This window comes from Cygnus atratus, chromosome 2 (assembly GCF_013377495.2).
Source record: "Cygnus atratus isolate AKBS03 ecotype Queensland, Australia chromosome 2, CAtr_DNAZoo_HiC_assembly, whole genome shotgun sequence".
NCBI lineage: Eukaryota > Metazoa > Chordata > Aves > Anseriformes > Anatidae > Cygnus > Cygnus atratus.
Genome location: NC_066363.1, coordinates 125861465 through 125878666, shown reverse-complemented (window position 1 = coordinate 125878666; position 17202 = coordinate 125861465). Strand labels below are relative to the sequence as shown.

The window sequence follows — 17202 nt, the reverse complement described above, 5'->3', positions numbered from 1 at the left end:
GGGATTAGTATGGTTCCTATTGTTTACATCTCTGTGGGCTGAGATTATTTCATTGTCCTGCTTTGCTGTTTTATTCACTTCAGTACTAAGGAAAATAAAGTTGTTTCTTCTAAAAAGTGATGTGTGTCAGACTTCTCTTGATGTGCATAAAAGGTCTGTCATACATAGAAAGGCATTATTAAATTAGTTTTATAAGCAGTGAGGCAAGCTGACTGGGGTGGGTAAGATGTGCTGTGAACAGAGATGCAGGGTTGCCAGCATCCCAAGCCAAAGCCCTCTTGTTCCTAACTGATGTCTCCAGCAAACTAAAACAGCTAAGCTTTTGTGAAATGTGACCACATTGTGCAGAGAATGTTGACAAAATTTATGGATTTAATATATCTTCAAAACCAAATAAAATTATTTTGGGGGACTTTAGTGATGCTGGCCTTTATAATTTAAGTAAACTAAGCAGTTCTGTAGAGTTCTGTAGCTGTGCTAATTTAAGGATAGCTGTGATTAACTTGTGCTGCAAAAAAACTGAAGTAGTCCCCAGTTTTGTCTCTTTCTGCTTCTCATTTGAAGATTTTTTTTCTTTGTGTTGTGGTTGGGATCTTCCTGTTTCCATTCCTTTCACTTTCCATTCCAAAATAATGAAGATAGTGGTGAAGGAAGCAAACTTTCTTCTCCAGAAGACAGCTAGGTGGAAATGAGCCAAGGATCAAGTTAAGGCACCCCTTCAGAAAATCACTGCGAACTTCTTAGAGTACAGTTTCCAGTGTACAGACGTCTGATCCAGCTTATAAATATATAGCAAAGAAGAAAAACTGTATGTATGCAAACACCGATTAGTTTTTTTGTTAGAAAAATAAACCATTTATATTCCACATAAATCCAACCTCTCTCGATGAGATTGTTTTTTCTTTTTTAGATTGTTGATTGATACCCTTATCTCTCTTCTTTGTGGGGAAAATGCCGCAGTTAGAAAAAACATGACCGTTAAAAAATTTGTCTCGTTCTTAATTCCTGAGTGAGAGAAGATTTGAAGATGCACTCCTCAGCAGAAGGGAAACAAAAGGCATGTGCTAAAGAGGGGCAATGCTGTAAATCCTGTCACCTGGAGGCAATGGCACCCACCAGCAATGCATGCAGCTGTGGTGAGCAGGCTGAGATTTTGAGTGTCCTTTTAACTGAGGATTTTTTGTAATGTACCAACCATAGGTAGGAAATCCAAGGGGCCTGCTATCCAGGGGCAGTAGGCTACTTGAGATCATGTCAGCCCTTTAATGTGTGACTGAATCTCTAATCCAAAGGGAAGCGAATAATTTTGTGTGAAAAACATGAGTGAAAAATGTACATTTTAACCCCAAAATCTATGTGGAGGGACATTCACTTCCATAAGTAAATTTTTCCCCTTGCTTGGGGAAAAACCCACCCGTAGGCTGAACACTACTGCTCAAAACAAACTAAACAAACAAAACTCCCACCATCCTTACTTTGCAGACTTAGAGCCAGAAAACTGAACCAGAGCTGGACATGTTGAGGACATCTGAGTTTGCCAGAAACACTGTCATCAACTGTGCTGTTGAAACAGATTTAAATTTCCCCTCACAGCTGTCTGAAACTCAGAATATAAAATCAGGATTTGCTGTATTGCAACTGCCTGACCTTTAGAAGAGATGGGTTAGTTGGCTCTCCCAGAGCTGAGGAAGAGGAAGGGAGAGAAGGTCACAGAAGACCTCAAGCTGAGGATTATATCTTAAGTCTTGCTCCAGCAGTACGCAAACTTTGAAAGCTCTAAATGTAGAGGTTGAAGATGTTTTACACCATACGCTGAAAAAAAAGACAGGACAAATGATGACAGAGCATAAAACTTTAAAATTAAAAATACCTCCCCCCAAAACATCAAATAAATTAATAAATAAAAACAAAAAACAAATTTCAAGATGATTAAGTCTGATCTTGTTTAAAAAATACCCGAAGATAGATGCACATAAATTTGTGTATTTCACACTGCAGAAAGCACTTAAAAGCCATGTGATTTGTGAAATAATCTTTTTTTTTTTTAAAAAAAAAAAAAGCCATCAGTCTGCAAATGAAAAATGATAGTTTAAAAATGTTCAAGTATTATGAAGGGGACAAAGGCAATTTGAGTGTAACAAAGAAATGAGGGAGGAGGAAAAAGAAGGCAAATCTATGATCTGAAGCTGGTGCTTGTAGAAAGTAACAAAAAAAGCAAAGGAAACCCAAGGAGAAAATAGTAACTTTGCATTTAAGAATGTGGAAAATGACAAATTTATCTCTCTTGTATTTTGCTTAAAAAAAAAAAAAGCAACAACACAAAAAGCCTCTATTGCGGTGATAAGAGATGATTATGTGATTATGAAACACTTTCCAGTACTAGCTCAGGAGTCTGTGAAAGAGCAGAGTATTTAGACATACTAGGTAAATCAGCTAACTCCTGTCCAATAACTTCTTGGATTATCTGTAGAGCTCTCTGTACTGATAATATTCATTATTATTTTCTTTCCTCAATAACTGGTTGCATGTGGAAAATTAAGATTTACTTGGAAGAAGTTCCAGACTTAACGGCCTGATGCCAGTCTTGGATAAGACTGACCCAGGACTTGATTAACCAAGAATTAAAAGAGGTCAATATAATTAATGCTAGCCAACGTACCTTATTTGACAAGATCAGCTCTGATTTTTATCTGGGGAAACGATTAGTAGTTTTCATGCAAATATACTAAGATACAATACGTTCCAGAAACAGAGCTCAGATAAAGTTTAAATAATTGAGTGCTGAGATTGCTGTACAGCTCCTTCCTCTCCTCATCAGTACTGAGTGAGCATGGTACGGTGTTCTAGCTCTTACAGTCTTTAAAAATATTTTTTGTTTTGTTTTAGCCCAGAAATATTGGGAAACAAAACAGAGATAGTCCTGGGAGCAAAGGGTAGGAGTCAGGATTTTTTTCTCCTTAGAAGAATTCCCTAACTCTAGGCTCGAAAAACAATGTTGGCTGTCACATTTTGCCCATGTTTCTTCCAGTCGTTCTGAACAATGAAATACACATAAAAAGAGAGCAGATGATGAGAATTTGGATACTGCGGAGACTTAAGATATAATTAGATCTATGACTGCCATTTATCCTGGATAAATTTGTAGATGGTCTGTGGTCCATACGTTCTGACTTGGTGTTGCACAGAGCTGTAAGAAGTTGGAACAAGGCAAAATCAAAATGCTCTATACCCACTTATACTAATTATGGCTAATAAGCTGTAAATGGGGAATCACTGAGTAACTATTTCAGTGGAAAACTGCAAGTGACTTATTTGATCTTATGCCCTTTGATATTTACGATATGAAATAGAACCTCATACATGAAAAAAGTCTGCAAACGTTACAAAAGTTTGTGAAATGATGAACAGTGAAGAGAGCAAGCAGCTGCTTCAGAACCATATGGACCACTTGGCAGGTGGTAGCAAGATGACAAAATGCATTTGAATGCAATTAAATGTGGAGTCCTACATCCAGAAACAAAGGTGGCTGTTGGAAGGATGATGATGAATAATCAGCTGAATCCAGGAGTTGCTGATATAATCACGGCAAAAAGGACCAATACAAATGTGGCTGGGCAAACGGAAAACAGAGCAAAGATATATACAAGTAGTCAGGATGTTATAATTTCTGTGGTAAGCTAATTATTTTGTTTGCTGCTGGCACCCGTAAGTGGGGTTAAATTATAAGTGCTCCAAGCCCAATCTTTTGATTAAAGAATCAGAAAACAGCTGAAGAGCCTGGGTCTTGCGTCCCTTCAGAAAGACGAGGTTGAGGCTCAGAGAGATGACCTTTGCCTGCCGCTGTGCTCCTACACAAAGAACTGTTCTGTGGTAGTGGGTCCGTAAGTTAAGCAAACAAATCTATAAGCAGATCCAGGGGCAGGAAGACTAGATAAATTTAATTCAAAACTAAAGGTGCAAGTTTTTTTCAGTAAGGATAACAACAGCAGAACATTGCATTGCCATATATGGGGTGAATTTCACGGTGAGTTTTAATCAAGATCAGATGTCTGTCCCTACAGAAGAGCATTATTTCAAGTATTAATTCAAATATTAATTTAGCTTTGTGGCCTGTAATACATGAAAAGTAAGGTTATGTGATCACAGTGGATCTCGTGGTTTACTAATCTGTGCTCCCTGATGTGATCAGGTGCTTACCGTACATGTTGATAGTCTTGTTTTAAGGGAGCCCAAAAGGGAAGGTGGAAATATTCATCATATGAAGCTCAGTTTCCCAGCATGATAAACATCTGTCTCTTCATAGGAGACTTGAATTAATTTATTATTTTCAGTTCACAGGCGTCTTGGAGTAGGGTGGTGTTATTTACACGTTACAATTGTAAACAAATATGATGCCAACGAACCAAACTTAGAGTTGCCTTTGCAGTGTGTTTCACATTTAGTTGAATAGTTTTTCATCAAATGTTCATTCTTCCAAAATGGATGCTTTATTCTTTCACATTTCATTTACTTCGGTCATAACTCTCTCTCTCTCTCTCATTTATATTGAAATAAAATTTTGGCTATAGTCATATATAAATACATAGAAACTTCTTTTATATAAAATACTTAAATTATATAAACATATATAAATAAAACTCAATACATCATGTAAATAAAATTCAATACATGAACATTCGTAACCTGTAAAGCTGACAGTCTACATAAAAGGGGCAGAGTTGGAGAAAGTAATATTTTTAAACAGGGTGTTAATATAATATCTGTAACTTATGTTGACAGGATTCAATATGAATAAGAAATTTGATTTTCAGTTGCATCCATCTTTACCAGTTTTTCATGGTAGGCATCTACCTAGAACTGAATTAATAAATACTTATTCTGTGTTTTTCAATCAAAAATGTCTAGCTGTTTTTGTGGGTGAGACTGCTTAAAACTTTATTGTGTCCTTTCTTAACAGTTCTGTAGAATGTGTATTTTGGAATGAGAATTTAGATTTTTTGGAGAAAACGATATATTTCATAATGCATTTTCATCTGTCCCAATGAAAAAAAACATCAATATTTGGGGCAGGGCGTAAGTTTTAAAATACTGTGATTTCAGTAGAGGAAACATCAGATGTTGTCCTTATTGTGTACACTTGTACTTTGCTCAGCATCTTTTGCAAAACAAATGCATTATCTGTATAGACTCGCTCAGCCCCATTTATTTTACTTTTCTTATCGCGATGGCGTCGTGGTGCTTGGCTGGGGGGTCCGGTGGATGGTGTAGGGCAGAGCAGGGTGAGGGCGATATTAGGAGAGGTGGTGTGTCCGGCAGACCATGCGGGAGGCACTGCCTGCTGTGCCAAAGAGGAAACAGGAGGGCACATCATTTCAGAAACCTGTTTATTTAGAAATGAGAATAAAGATTAGAGACTCGCTATTTTTCTTTGCTTCGTAATATCTGTGAAAGTAAGCTAAATTAGATGACTTGCTTGCTGGCTTGCTTGCCGTTGCTGGTCCTGTGAGCTCGAAGCGCTGGAGACTGCGTAGTTCAGTTCCATGCCTGTGTATACATCAGCCGACAGACCTTGGCTGGGTCCCTGCATACAATTTAACTACAGTTTTATTTAGCACATGTGATGGACCTGTTCTTCATAGGAGTGCTGTTGGATTGCTGCCTTAGTGGTAAGAAAAAACGGATGGTGAGAGTAGAAGAGCTGCCTCTTGTCCCTCTGGGGCAGCCAGAAAGCGCTGAGTTCTGCGCAGGGTTCTGCCGCCCGTTTGCTGCATGATGCTCATGTGTCATTTAGCTTTTTAGGAGGTCGTCACGAAATCTGTGCCTTGCTTGCCTCTCTCAGCTCTGGGCTGATTTGCAAAAATGCTGAGTGCTCAGTCTTCTCAAGGAGAAGCTGTACTTTGACTCAGGAGATGATGTGCTTTGAATATTTAAATACATATATTTCCTAAGTACTCTGGAAAATAAGGGCCTAAGTTTCCATAATAACCACCTATATTTATATGCTACCTGTTGCTCATGCTACAAGCAGGCATAATGCTGACCCTAAACGCTAATGATGCTGTAAGTGAATCACGTCGACTTACTGATGAACTTTGTAGAATATTCTCTCAGGAAAATAATTCTTGCCACCGAACAGCTCTGAAACTTGCAAGAAATGATGCATGGAGTCGTGCAATAGGCAGTGGAAGTAAGATAAAATATTGAATATAGTGAATATTGTAGTGAAGTATAGAGGGCAGCACTGTTGGAAAATGGTATGTGTGTGGTTAAATGTGTTATAATTCATCTATGTGAGGAGATTGATTTGCTCAGGCAAGCTAAGTTAGGCGCTAACTCAAGAGATTGATTTTCTATTCCTGTGCTCTATTTGTTTGTGGGTTTTCTTTTTTCTTTTTTTTTCTTTCTTTTTTTTTTGGGGGGGGGGGGCAGGGGGGGCGGCTATCAACATGGACACTGAGTGAATGAGGTAAACCTTGTTTTCACGTGAAATGAGTTTTTGTTGGTACTAAGGGATTCTTTCATGCTTGTTTTTTTTTTTTTTCTCATCCTTTTTCCTTTTGTGGTTTTATAACTTAACTTTGTTGAATACTGAAAAGATTTATATGGATAGGAAGGAAGCAGTGCCTCTTCAAGATACAAAGGTACTAGCAGAAAGAAGTAGCCCTGGGATCACTTAATTCCACTTGCTTTCTGCAGATGGTTTTAATGGCTTTAGTCTCCTGCAGATACTCAGTTGCACTCACGCCAAATTAACTATTATCTTGTAACTAGCTATAAATACTGAGGAATAAAACAACTCTGAAGAATGCTAATTTATGGTTGGAACTCCAAATCTTCTCTTGTAAATATTAAATGTTTCGTTTCACTCCCCTGTTAGTATCAGTTCACTGCCTTAAGCATTTTGTTGGCTCTTTGGGGTAAGGGAACCCAAAACACGTTGCCTGAAACAAAGGGGGTTGGGACACGACTAGGACCCTTAGGGGTATTGCAAATTCAAGTACAGATCTTGTTGGTACTCAAAATTGTATGTAATGGGGGATTTTATTCTGTCTGTCTGGGTGATTGGTGCACACATTGTACATGTGGTGTGAATGCTCATACCTTTAAAATTTGTTGTTGTTATTGTTCATACTTTGGGAGAAATACTATAAGCTCAGAAAGAAAACTGTTGCTTTGGAATGGAAATGAAATTTAAGATATACACAGAGTCATAGAGTTTGATTAAAAGCTGATGTACCTCTTCCTTCCCCCTCTAATAAACAATAAAAAAACTTTATTAGCTGTAGTACTTGCAGACAAACAGAAGTGAGTTATCAGATCATCTCAGCTCTATTGGTGTGTATGTTACAGAAAGGAAACGAGTTTGATACAGATACAGAAGGATATTTTTATGTTCCTCCATGAGAAGGAAAGCTCTGTAATCGCAGAAATCAAGCTGTACACATAGTAAATTAAAATTTATGGAATATCCAAACATTTAAATAAGTAAACCAGCAAAGTATTAACCAATGTCATTTTGGATAATGTTTTCTTTTTATTTTATTTTTTTTGGTGTGTGTTTTTCTTCTGTTGGTGGTTTTTGTGTGGTTTTGGTTTTTTTTTTGGGGGGGGGGGTTGGGTGTTACTTCTATTGGGTTATTACTCAAAAGAAGGCTTAATAACTCTGTGTTTTGCAGTGTGAGAAACAGGGCAAGTGCATTTTCCTTGAAACCAAAAAAACAGTTCCTTCTAATGATATAGAAGTCTGAAGTTAGAAAGCTAGGAGGTGATGAGGGAGTAAGCAACAACAGTGACAGGCTGGGAAAGGGAATATGCACACTGGCAGAAGTTCAGTTCTTTGAGTAGCTAACACTGTCATACATTGAGATCATATAATGTAATTTTAATATTTAAATTTTGCTATTCCATTGTCAAAACACTATTAAAAACACCGTGTTGGTTTGACAAATAAAATAATTTTGCTCAGAAGAACTTCAGTAAACACGCAATTAATCAGCGGTATTGGCAGAGCTAGGCAATTTTTTGCATATATTATTGATAGTGACAGCCCAAAAAAGCCCAAGTAAACAGATGGGGACAGTTGATTTGAGATTAATTGATATATGGATACTTTCCTCTATGTAGAAAAATATGCCTCTTCTATCTCGAAAGCCTGTTTTTGAAGCATTTGCTTTGTTTGTAATTTTAGGTAGCATTATGTGATTTGATTCTAAATATATTAAGAGGTAGTGCTGAAAAAAAATACAGTTGTTAGGTTCCTGCCTAACAGAATGACAGTCAGGCAGTATCAGTATCCAGGAATGTGCCATGAGATACCAGTAGACTCTTTCTTGGTCTCAGCCCTTTGTTTTGGTAACGCTCCATGTCTCTGATCATGCATTCTCTGAGCATCCTGCTGAATCTTTTGAGATGATTTACATAGACCTAGATGTGTTTATTTCTATATTTTGAAAGAGAAATAGATAAAGGCTCACAAGAGCCTTTTTGGCACTGGTTGCAGATGCTTCTTGCAGGGAAAGTAGTATTGAGAAAACTCAGGGTCAGCTCTCCGGACCTTATTTGTTGATGTTGCTGCTGTCAAGTGAACTCTGTGCAGCCCTGCACTCTGGTTGTGAACTTGCTGCTGTTGCCTTTGCTACTTGAGCTTTCTCTTTCAGCTCCAAGTGGTTAGCACATATCTGAATAAGGACTCCAAGTTGCTGCTTTTCTAAGTGACAGATTTTGAGCGAGTACTTTTTCTCTCTTCTGAACTGGTTTAAAGACTGGTTTTAGAAACTGCATGTTGCTGCATCTTGGTCAGAATATAGCCTTCTCTTGGTCCAGGTCCATTGCCAACTTTAAAATTAAAATGAAAGTGGACATTTCTAGTCAGTTTAAATATCTTGTGGTTTTTTTAATGTTATATTTAAACATATATGTAATGACTGTTTAGTTTTGCCTCCCCTTTTTTCCTATTCCAAGGAAGCTCATATGGTCAGGTATTTAAAAATAACCCTCTGAGAAAAACTCCTAGAGCCCGATTTACTCACACAAAACCCCAGCTGAGATTGGGCTGATGTTAACACATGAAAAGCGTTTTGTTGCCACTTCCTCCTCTCCCGGATCTGGCCTGCAAAGCTGCATTGATGCCTTTTAGTGGTTCGCTGCCTTGTCAGCCAACCTGGGGCTCCTTAACACAGCCTGCTTTTCCCAAAACGAGCATGATAAGTCGACTGTCTTTGCTTGTTTGGTTGTTCGTAGCACCCTAAGCTTCCAAATAACTCCTCTTCTGCCTCCCGTCTGGGAAGCGGCTCTGCAGCAGCCTTTCCTCTGTGTGGTAATAGCCAAATTGTAGGCAAGGGGACAGAGTCTTTCCCTCCAGATCCCTACCTGCTCCTTCTTCATGGAAATGAACACAGTCTTCTTAGGATTTTAACATATAGGGGCTGTATTTCTTATACATTTTGTATTTAGAATGCTTAAGTTAGCACTTTAATTATGATTTTAGAATAATTTGCCATCTTTCGGGGCAGTGGGTTGCATTAAGGTTGTTTCTCATTGATACAGAGCTGGGGTGTGTGGATGCTTTGCAGGATGGTGCTTGGGCAGGATTCATTCTTGGGTTTAGTTACTGTGATAGTCTTGTATTTGCATACAGATTTCCTTTGTTTTTTTCCATGAATCTGCTCTGACTAATCCTTTGGCCTGTATTTCATTAAAAGTGTTGACTACACAATGATGGTTTTGGTAACAGATGAAACAAAACTTTTCCTTTTTTTCCTTGCATGTAGAGAATAAGTACAGGATGACTCTTTTTATTTGATAATTGAGAATGTGCCTGACTTTGTTAGGAAAGCCGTAGTCTAAGAAAACAATTTGCTAGTCTTTTTATAAATTGATGCCAGTATGGTGTATCAGTTCTCACTCCCACTTATCCTCTTATCCCACCCCCTTCCCTTCCCCCTGCTCCCTTCCTATTTTTAGAGGCAACGCAAAGCTGTTTTGCTTCAAGCAAGGTACAAAGATCAGGAGAGTTTTAATGTTTTGCAGCAGATTTCTAAAAAGTACCTGAGCCGCAGATGTATATTCCACTTCCCAAATGACAGTAAATTGTTTCTGTGTTGTATTCGGGAATGCTGGTTTTGTTTACTTAAAAAAATAAATAAATTACTCCTTACCTCAAAGCTCTGAGCAAATAGTGGCTGAAGGTTGAATTCTGGCGAATCTGTGTGTGAGGAGTACAGATTCTCTCCTCCTCCATATGAGCACTGGTGTTGTGTAACGTTTCCTGTGCTCTTGTGCAAATAAAACTCAGTTCAGAGTCTTCGTGTTCCTGTGATCTGCAAACGGCATGGCAAGGAGAGGAGCCTTAAAGAGGCCTGTTTATGTGGTGGTGGTAAAAGTCACACGTGCTTTCAGGAGCCCTAAAGACCCTGCAGATTTTATTAAACTTTAAAGAAAGCACGTGTGTTTGTGTGTGTATCTGTACTGATAAATCCATATAATTTGCACAAAAGGGTGGTGGTAAGAATGCTTAGGCTCACTTTTGTGTCAGATGCAGGTTTGCAGCACTGCAGCGCCCTGGTACTGAATGAGGAGCTGGGCTTTCAGCTTGTGCAAAGCATGCTGAATGCTTAATAACAATTGCTTGGTTTAACGGAAAAATAGTTGGTTACAATATTTAATAATGTGGGAAACATTTCTGATTAGTTTGCAGTTCTTTTATCTTAAAGAATGAACAGAATTCATTGCTAAACAAAAAATGGGACAATTCAAGCACTTTTTTTTATCAGTATGGATGGATACAGAGAAAACTTATAATGGAAATAATATATTTTTAAACAATTATTCCATTCAGTTTTAAAATCTGAGATTAAAAAGTATTGTGGGTGCTGTTATTCATAACTTCAGCTATAGAAAATGTACATTAATATACTGTGATATTGGGTGTATTAACTGGAAATTGAAGTTTAATACTTTCCCCTGGATTTAATATGTCGTGTGCTTGATTCAATGTGATAAGTACCATTTTAACAGGGCAGCACATCAGCTCATCAAAGCCATCTAGGAATCTATCCTCATTCTAGTTAAAAGCAAGTCACTTGTTCCATTCTGGAAGTTTTTTTTTTTTTTTTTTTTTTTCCCCTTTCTTTCTGAAAGCCCCATCCTTCTATAAATAAATAAATAAATAGTCATCTTTCTATCTGAGGTTGCCATCAGTGCTCATTCAGCTTAAGGCCTTGCCCTGTCTGTCCCCATGACAATTTCTGCATGCCCTGCAATCACGAGTGAGGTGGTGAAACCGGCGCGTTAAGTATCATAGCTGCATACGGTGTGGCTTGGAGCAGTCAGTGTTATTAAAGTCTTAATAGTTATCCAGGATGCTCATCTGCTATTGTATGAGGTCTCATTTTATGTCTTTATGCAAAAACTCATCCAGCAAAACACGAATGAAATCTTAGGATTTTAATGTAATTTGGCAGTTCCATTAGTTGTTTTTTTTCTTTTTTTTTCTTTTGTGTTGAATTGTCAGTTCAGTTTTTTGTGCTCTTTTATAGAGTTGCAGTAACATTCGTTGGAAGACACTAAAGGTTCATCTTCTGTTAAGCTGATACTGATAACAGGTTGTAAAAACTGTGGAACCTCTCTGTGCATGGCTGAATGAATTTGGGCTTTTACAAAGCAGGTTTGACACCAGGCCAGTTTTGGTCTCTGTAGACCTAATAAATGAAAGAGATTTTTCCACTGCCCTCTCACAGAAAACAAAAAAGCAGCTTACTGAATTGGCTGTTCACTGCCAGTTGAGGAAAAAAGTTGTCATTTTCTTGCCCCATCTAAAGAAATCACTACTAATTAGTAGAAAGCACTAAAACAATGCCATATGCTTTTCATCTTGCATTTGAAAGCTTTTTATTATTATTATTTTTTTTTAATGTACGGTTGTGATAAGAACTTTTGAAAACTAACTTTTGTTAAATCTCAGCAATCAGATTGCATGTGAGACTCAGAGAGCTCTCAAGTATACAGGAATTGTGACAAAAGAATCCCTTTCCAAATTAAGCTGTTGGTTTGCAAACTGTTTCTGACATCTCCTTCTGTGAAAGCAAAGTAGACCTTTTCTTTTTAAATTCAGAATAAACCCATAATTGGTTTATAGGGCCTTGCTCTCAAGTTGATGGCATTTCTGTCCGTCTGTACTGCAGAAGGAAGAAATGGGGGAAAGAAGGAGCCCCTTGCATCTGGTGAGCAGGCCCAGCTCCATAATTGTCTGCAGATCAAAGAGCCATTTGATGGTAGCCGTTAACACCTTCCAGCAGAATCTCCCCAGCTCACTTTCTGCCCATTCTCCTAGCATGGCTGGCACTCTGAAAGACCTGAATAGGCTGGGAATGAGGATTTGAGGTGCATGGGAAGTGAGGTGAAAGGCGAGGTAGAAGGAATGTGACACAGGAATCCCTGGTGTTATCAAGTGGTGATGTACAAAACCTCTTTTTTTTTTTTTTTTTTTTTTTTTTTTGCGTGGAATGGCAGACTGATGGTACTGCTGACATGCAAGAGGAGAAAAATAGAAAGTTAGGCTTGCCAGCTGGTCAGTTATTTAAAAAAACATATATGTAATATGCATCCAAAAATGCTTGGTGTGCGTGCCGAGATGCCCTGGCATGAGCAGAGGTACAAGTCATGCCAAAGGGACGGCCCAGATGTGGTGCAAAAGCCAGGAGCACGCACGGCCACGGCCAGACCTGTACACAGGCATTTCGACACATCCCGCCGTGGAGTGTCTACTCATAAAACTGGAAAATTCAGTTGTCTCATCCACAGTCATTAAGACAACAGTAAAAACTGGCCTGCCTGGTTAGAAACCAGTCAGGTAGCAAACATATAAAAGGCCCTTAGCTTCCAAAAAAGTGGATGAAGGGAGGAGTCATGCTCATGTGAGTCAAGGGAGTTGATGAGGTGGGTAAATAGTCTGTGAAATGGACCAGGACGGAAACGTGGCATGGGCTCTCCAAAGAGGTGCGATGAGTGTGACCGAGTGTCATAGACAAGCGTGAAGCTCTCTGTAGCTGCTTTAACTTATTAGTCCAAATTTCTTCGCACTCTACCTTGCCTGAGAACATGAATTGACTTGGTGAAAGCTATAGCCTGCACTGAGCTGTGGCTATGGCAGCTTTTCCATTTGCTTCCACTTGCACTTAGGGAACACTAGAAATGAAGTATTTTCTCTTTTGTGATAGATGCAGCCTATTTCATTTGTGTTCCACAGGAGCAAAAGCAGTTTCCCCATTTCTTTTGGGTGTCTGCAGAAAGATCCTGGAACCAAAAAAGAAAATTAGTCCTAACATTCAGTCATAAAATTGAAGCTGTTTTGGTTTTTAGGAGAATTGAATAGCATTTTTTTTTGGCAGATTATTTTTTTAACCTGCCTTAGAAAGTACGTGTATATAAATATATATGTTTTATGGTTTTATGTACACATGCATGTATATCTCTACATGCATATGCATAACATCTGCTCCCTGTTTTTTAGTATACTGAATAGAATTATCTCGTTTTACATTTTTATTTTAATGTTATACATTCATTTTTGCTCAGAAATTCATGGGATTAATATGTAATAATTGTTTGTTTCTGTGCTGTAGCTGCCACCGGAGGTAGGTATTAAAATCATTTCACATTTGAGGACATGTGGTAAAGTAACATTTTTTGTTGTTTGATTGGTTGGTTTTTTGTTTGTTTTCTTTTTGTCTTTGTTTAATAAATCTAGGTTCCATAGTAAGTTGCGGGTGAGTTGGTTTAAAGAAGAAAAAAAAAAAAAGACTCTTGGAAACAAATCAAAAAAATAATAGAAACCAGGCAGCTCAATTTGAACCAAAATACTTAGTGTTGTTGTTTTTTCCTCTTTGCTGAAGGACTTACAAAAAACTGCCATAACTGCTGCACTGCCCAGTTTGAGTTGTATGAAGTACGTGGTGGCCGTGGGGTCCATACCGACTTGAGATGAGAGAGGTACCTGAGACACCACAGGTTCAGGATGGGGCTTGCTCTGGCCACTGGCTGAATGGGGGGCTTTCTTTGTTCCTTCCACAAGGACCCATGCCAAACAAGTTCCATCACTAGGTCATTCCCTAAGTTTTGGGGATGTTAATACTAAGCTGTTACTACTCAATTTTCTCACTGGCTATTGGTATAACCCAGTGAAATGTAGGCATTTATAATTACGGTGTAAGATACGGTTCTGTCCGACTACCTATAGTCTATACTCCGTCTCTATTGACCGTGGATTGCAGCTTAGAAATTGCTGTTTTGGGGTATTCAGAGATTCTTCGGTCCCTGTAGGAGAGAGACAGGAGACACAATATGCAGAGGAAGAGGTGTGCAGTTTGGGGAGGTTGTCTACCTTAGACATGCACTCACCTGGCAGCACACATACCTGATTTCTAGTCCTTGGGCTAGTAAGTCTTAATTTATGTATGCAGAAAGGAGAAGCATCAAGAGGTGAGGGAGGGTTTGGTATGGTACTCTACACTGACCTAAAGTGGTAGGGGAAAAAAATGGCTGCTTCTAGAAATGAAGGCCCTTTCCCTTCTCCCCATCTTATTCTCCACAGTCTTATCCAGGTTGTTACGTCGGCCCCCATCCCGCTGGCTGCAAAACCGCTCTCAACCCTTGGTGAAGTGATTCAATTTGCTAATCTACAGAAAACATGATTAGTTTTATGCCAGGTTAGTGAGCTGAATAGGTTTACTAAAGGAAGCATTTTGATCCACCATAATTTGTAAGGTGGTGTTTTGGGGTATTTTCATCAGAGGAAGGATTTGTGGCTTTAAATAAGAGACCTCAAAAAGATTACTAGATTTTGCAAATGTAGCCCAGGAGGTAGTGGAGAAAATATTTAAACAGAGCTGTCAAGGTCTGAAGCAACAAAAACCACAATTGCTCACTTTGTTAGAAGATACTTTCTGCTTCTACTCATATCTTTCAGGCTCAAAACTTACAATTTCTGGAGCTAAGCACACTATAGCAAGATGGTGTAAAAACTGACATTTCAATTTCAAGTCTCACAAATTAGGCACAAATATTGTAATAGAGTTTAATGAGCAGTTTCATTAAGAAACCTATACGTGACGTGCATTTTTGTATGGTTAGGAGCAATAAAACTTCATGGTTCTCCTTTTTTATTTTTTAATTCTCTGTCCTTTGGAGGACTTTCTTGTGTCTTTTTCAATTTCTGGAAGATACCTAGGTGAAAACTAAAGCATAGTTTAAAAATTATAATCAGTCCCTGTATCGGTAAAAGGCATGACAAAAATAAATGGTCACAGAGCATTCTTGTTGCAAGACACTGTAATAAGGGGAGAACTTTAAAAGGTTTGGTTTGGTACAGTACTGCCAAATGTATGCCAGGAGTCATCTTCACTCTGAGAGATATTGTAAGAGCCAGTAAATATTACAGGTGTGTTTGCATCTGTTCTAAGCACTTTCTGTTGAGTTTTCTATGCAAGATATACTTGTATCTGTGCTGTTACTCAGTCTTGTTAGTATGACTCTGATTTAATTTTAAAAATGTTAAATCACACATAAGTATATAACTTAAATTTGTCACAGATCTGAAACTCAAATGCATTCTTTTGGAAACTTAACAGGCTATAAGTAAATTTATTGTAGTTGATACCAAATGGAACTATACTATATACCCTTTACTATTTGCTCTGTAGACATTTTTGGCACTGTAATTCATGGCGTAAGAAAAACAAATCGTCTTGTAGAGTACATAAAGTGAGGTGAGCTTAATTAAATATTGGTCTAAAAGAAGCATTTATGAAATGATGACCAACTAACACCCTTAGCCAGCAAGAGCAGTGCCTGCAATTGCTGTAAATCCTAAGAAAATCAATGGGGGATGTAAGTTGATGTCCATAAAGCAATGATACTTTGTCTCATTTTGCACCCTGTGTTTCCGTAGATGCTTGGTAAGGAATGGAAGAGGCGAGTGACATTAGAAATATTTAACTGAAGCTAAATTCCCTCAAACTCACCGTGATGGTGCATGGGACGCAGTTAGCAGCAGAGGGTTGGTGGTGTGGGTGCTTCCTGTGTCAGATGTGGTTTGCAAGACTCTTGCTTCCTCTCATATGACGCTGAGCCATGAAATTATGGACAGTGTGCCACATCAGTAGGAAGTTGTAGCTGCTGTTATTAGTATTGGTGACTTATGTTTCTTCAGATGTTATTAATATTATTATTAAACTAATATGAGCTAAGTCAATAAAATCAATGGTATACAGGTATAAGGTTGCTATTCCATTTTAATCTACTCTTCAGTGTGAGAACAAGCTGTGAGCAGCTGCACACAATGTATTGTGGAGTAGCAACCTTAATTTGGGAGCCTGCTTATTTGCATAGGAGCCATAATGTTTTATACTGAACTTATAGTGTCATGTCATTTGAACAGATTGAAAGAAAATTTAAACTATAGCATACGTTTCGATCAATGCATGAAGCAGTTTCTGTGCTGATGCTAATGCAGCAGTATTTATTTAGGATACGACAATTTTCGTTTGTCAATTTGTTTTAGATACTTCTTGAAATTAAAAGGGAAAATAGGATTTGGGGTGAATGAAAGTTCTAGCACTGTAGGAAACTGTGTTTCTTAAGATTTGAAGAATAGCTTTCCTAAACAAACTTAACATAATTCATTCTGCCACATGGAGAGTAATCCCTCATCAAATGATGCCAGTAAGTTGATCATAACAAATACACTATTTGCATTGCAATATGGCTTTTGTGGTAATTGGTAAGAGAGAACTGATGACGGTTGTCAGGAAATAACTTGTACTTTAAAAATGCTGAAAGAGAAGGAAAAAAAAAAAGTAAAAAAAAAAAAAAAAAAAGTCTTACCTTAAAATGAATGAATGGTCTTGGATGAATCTTGGCTCTGGGGCTAGCTGTTCACTACTATACTCCAGCCAGCTGGCTAAGGAAGATCAGTCTTCTTGATGATTAGTTCACTGCACTGAGCCTCACCTTTTTCTTGACGTATATAGCCGAGTGTTTATATATTCACAAATCTTATATAAATACCTGCAGTTCTAGAGCCTTTTCAAGCATTTCCTTTATCAGTGTTTTATGATTTGTTTTACATTAAAGCTTTCCTACTTGATTTAGTGTTTTAGCCCATAAATATTGATTTCAATGACAAAATAATTAGGTGGGTTTATG

The 17202-nt window shown here is 38.1% G+C and overlaps 1 protein-coding gene across 1 annotated transcript in view; it reads left to right on the top strand.

Annotated features, from left to right (window-relative positions):
• The window catches only part of NCOA2 (nuclear receptor coactivator 2), a 198722-nt gene that overhangs the window by 51555 nt on the left and 129965 nt on the right, over nucleotides 1-17202 (top strand).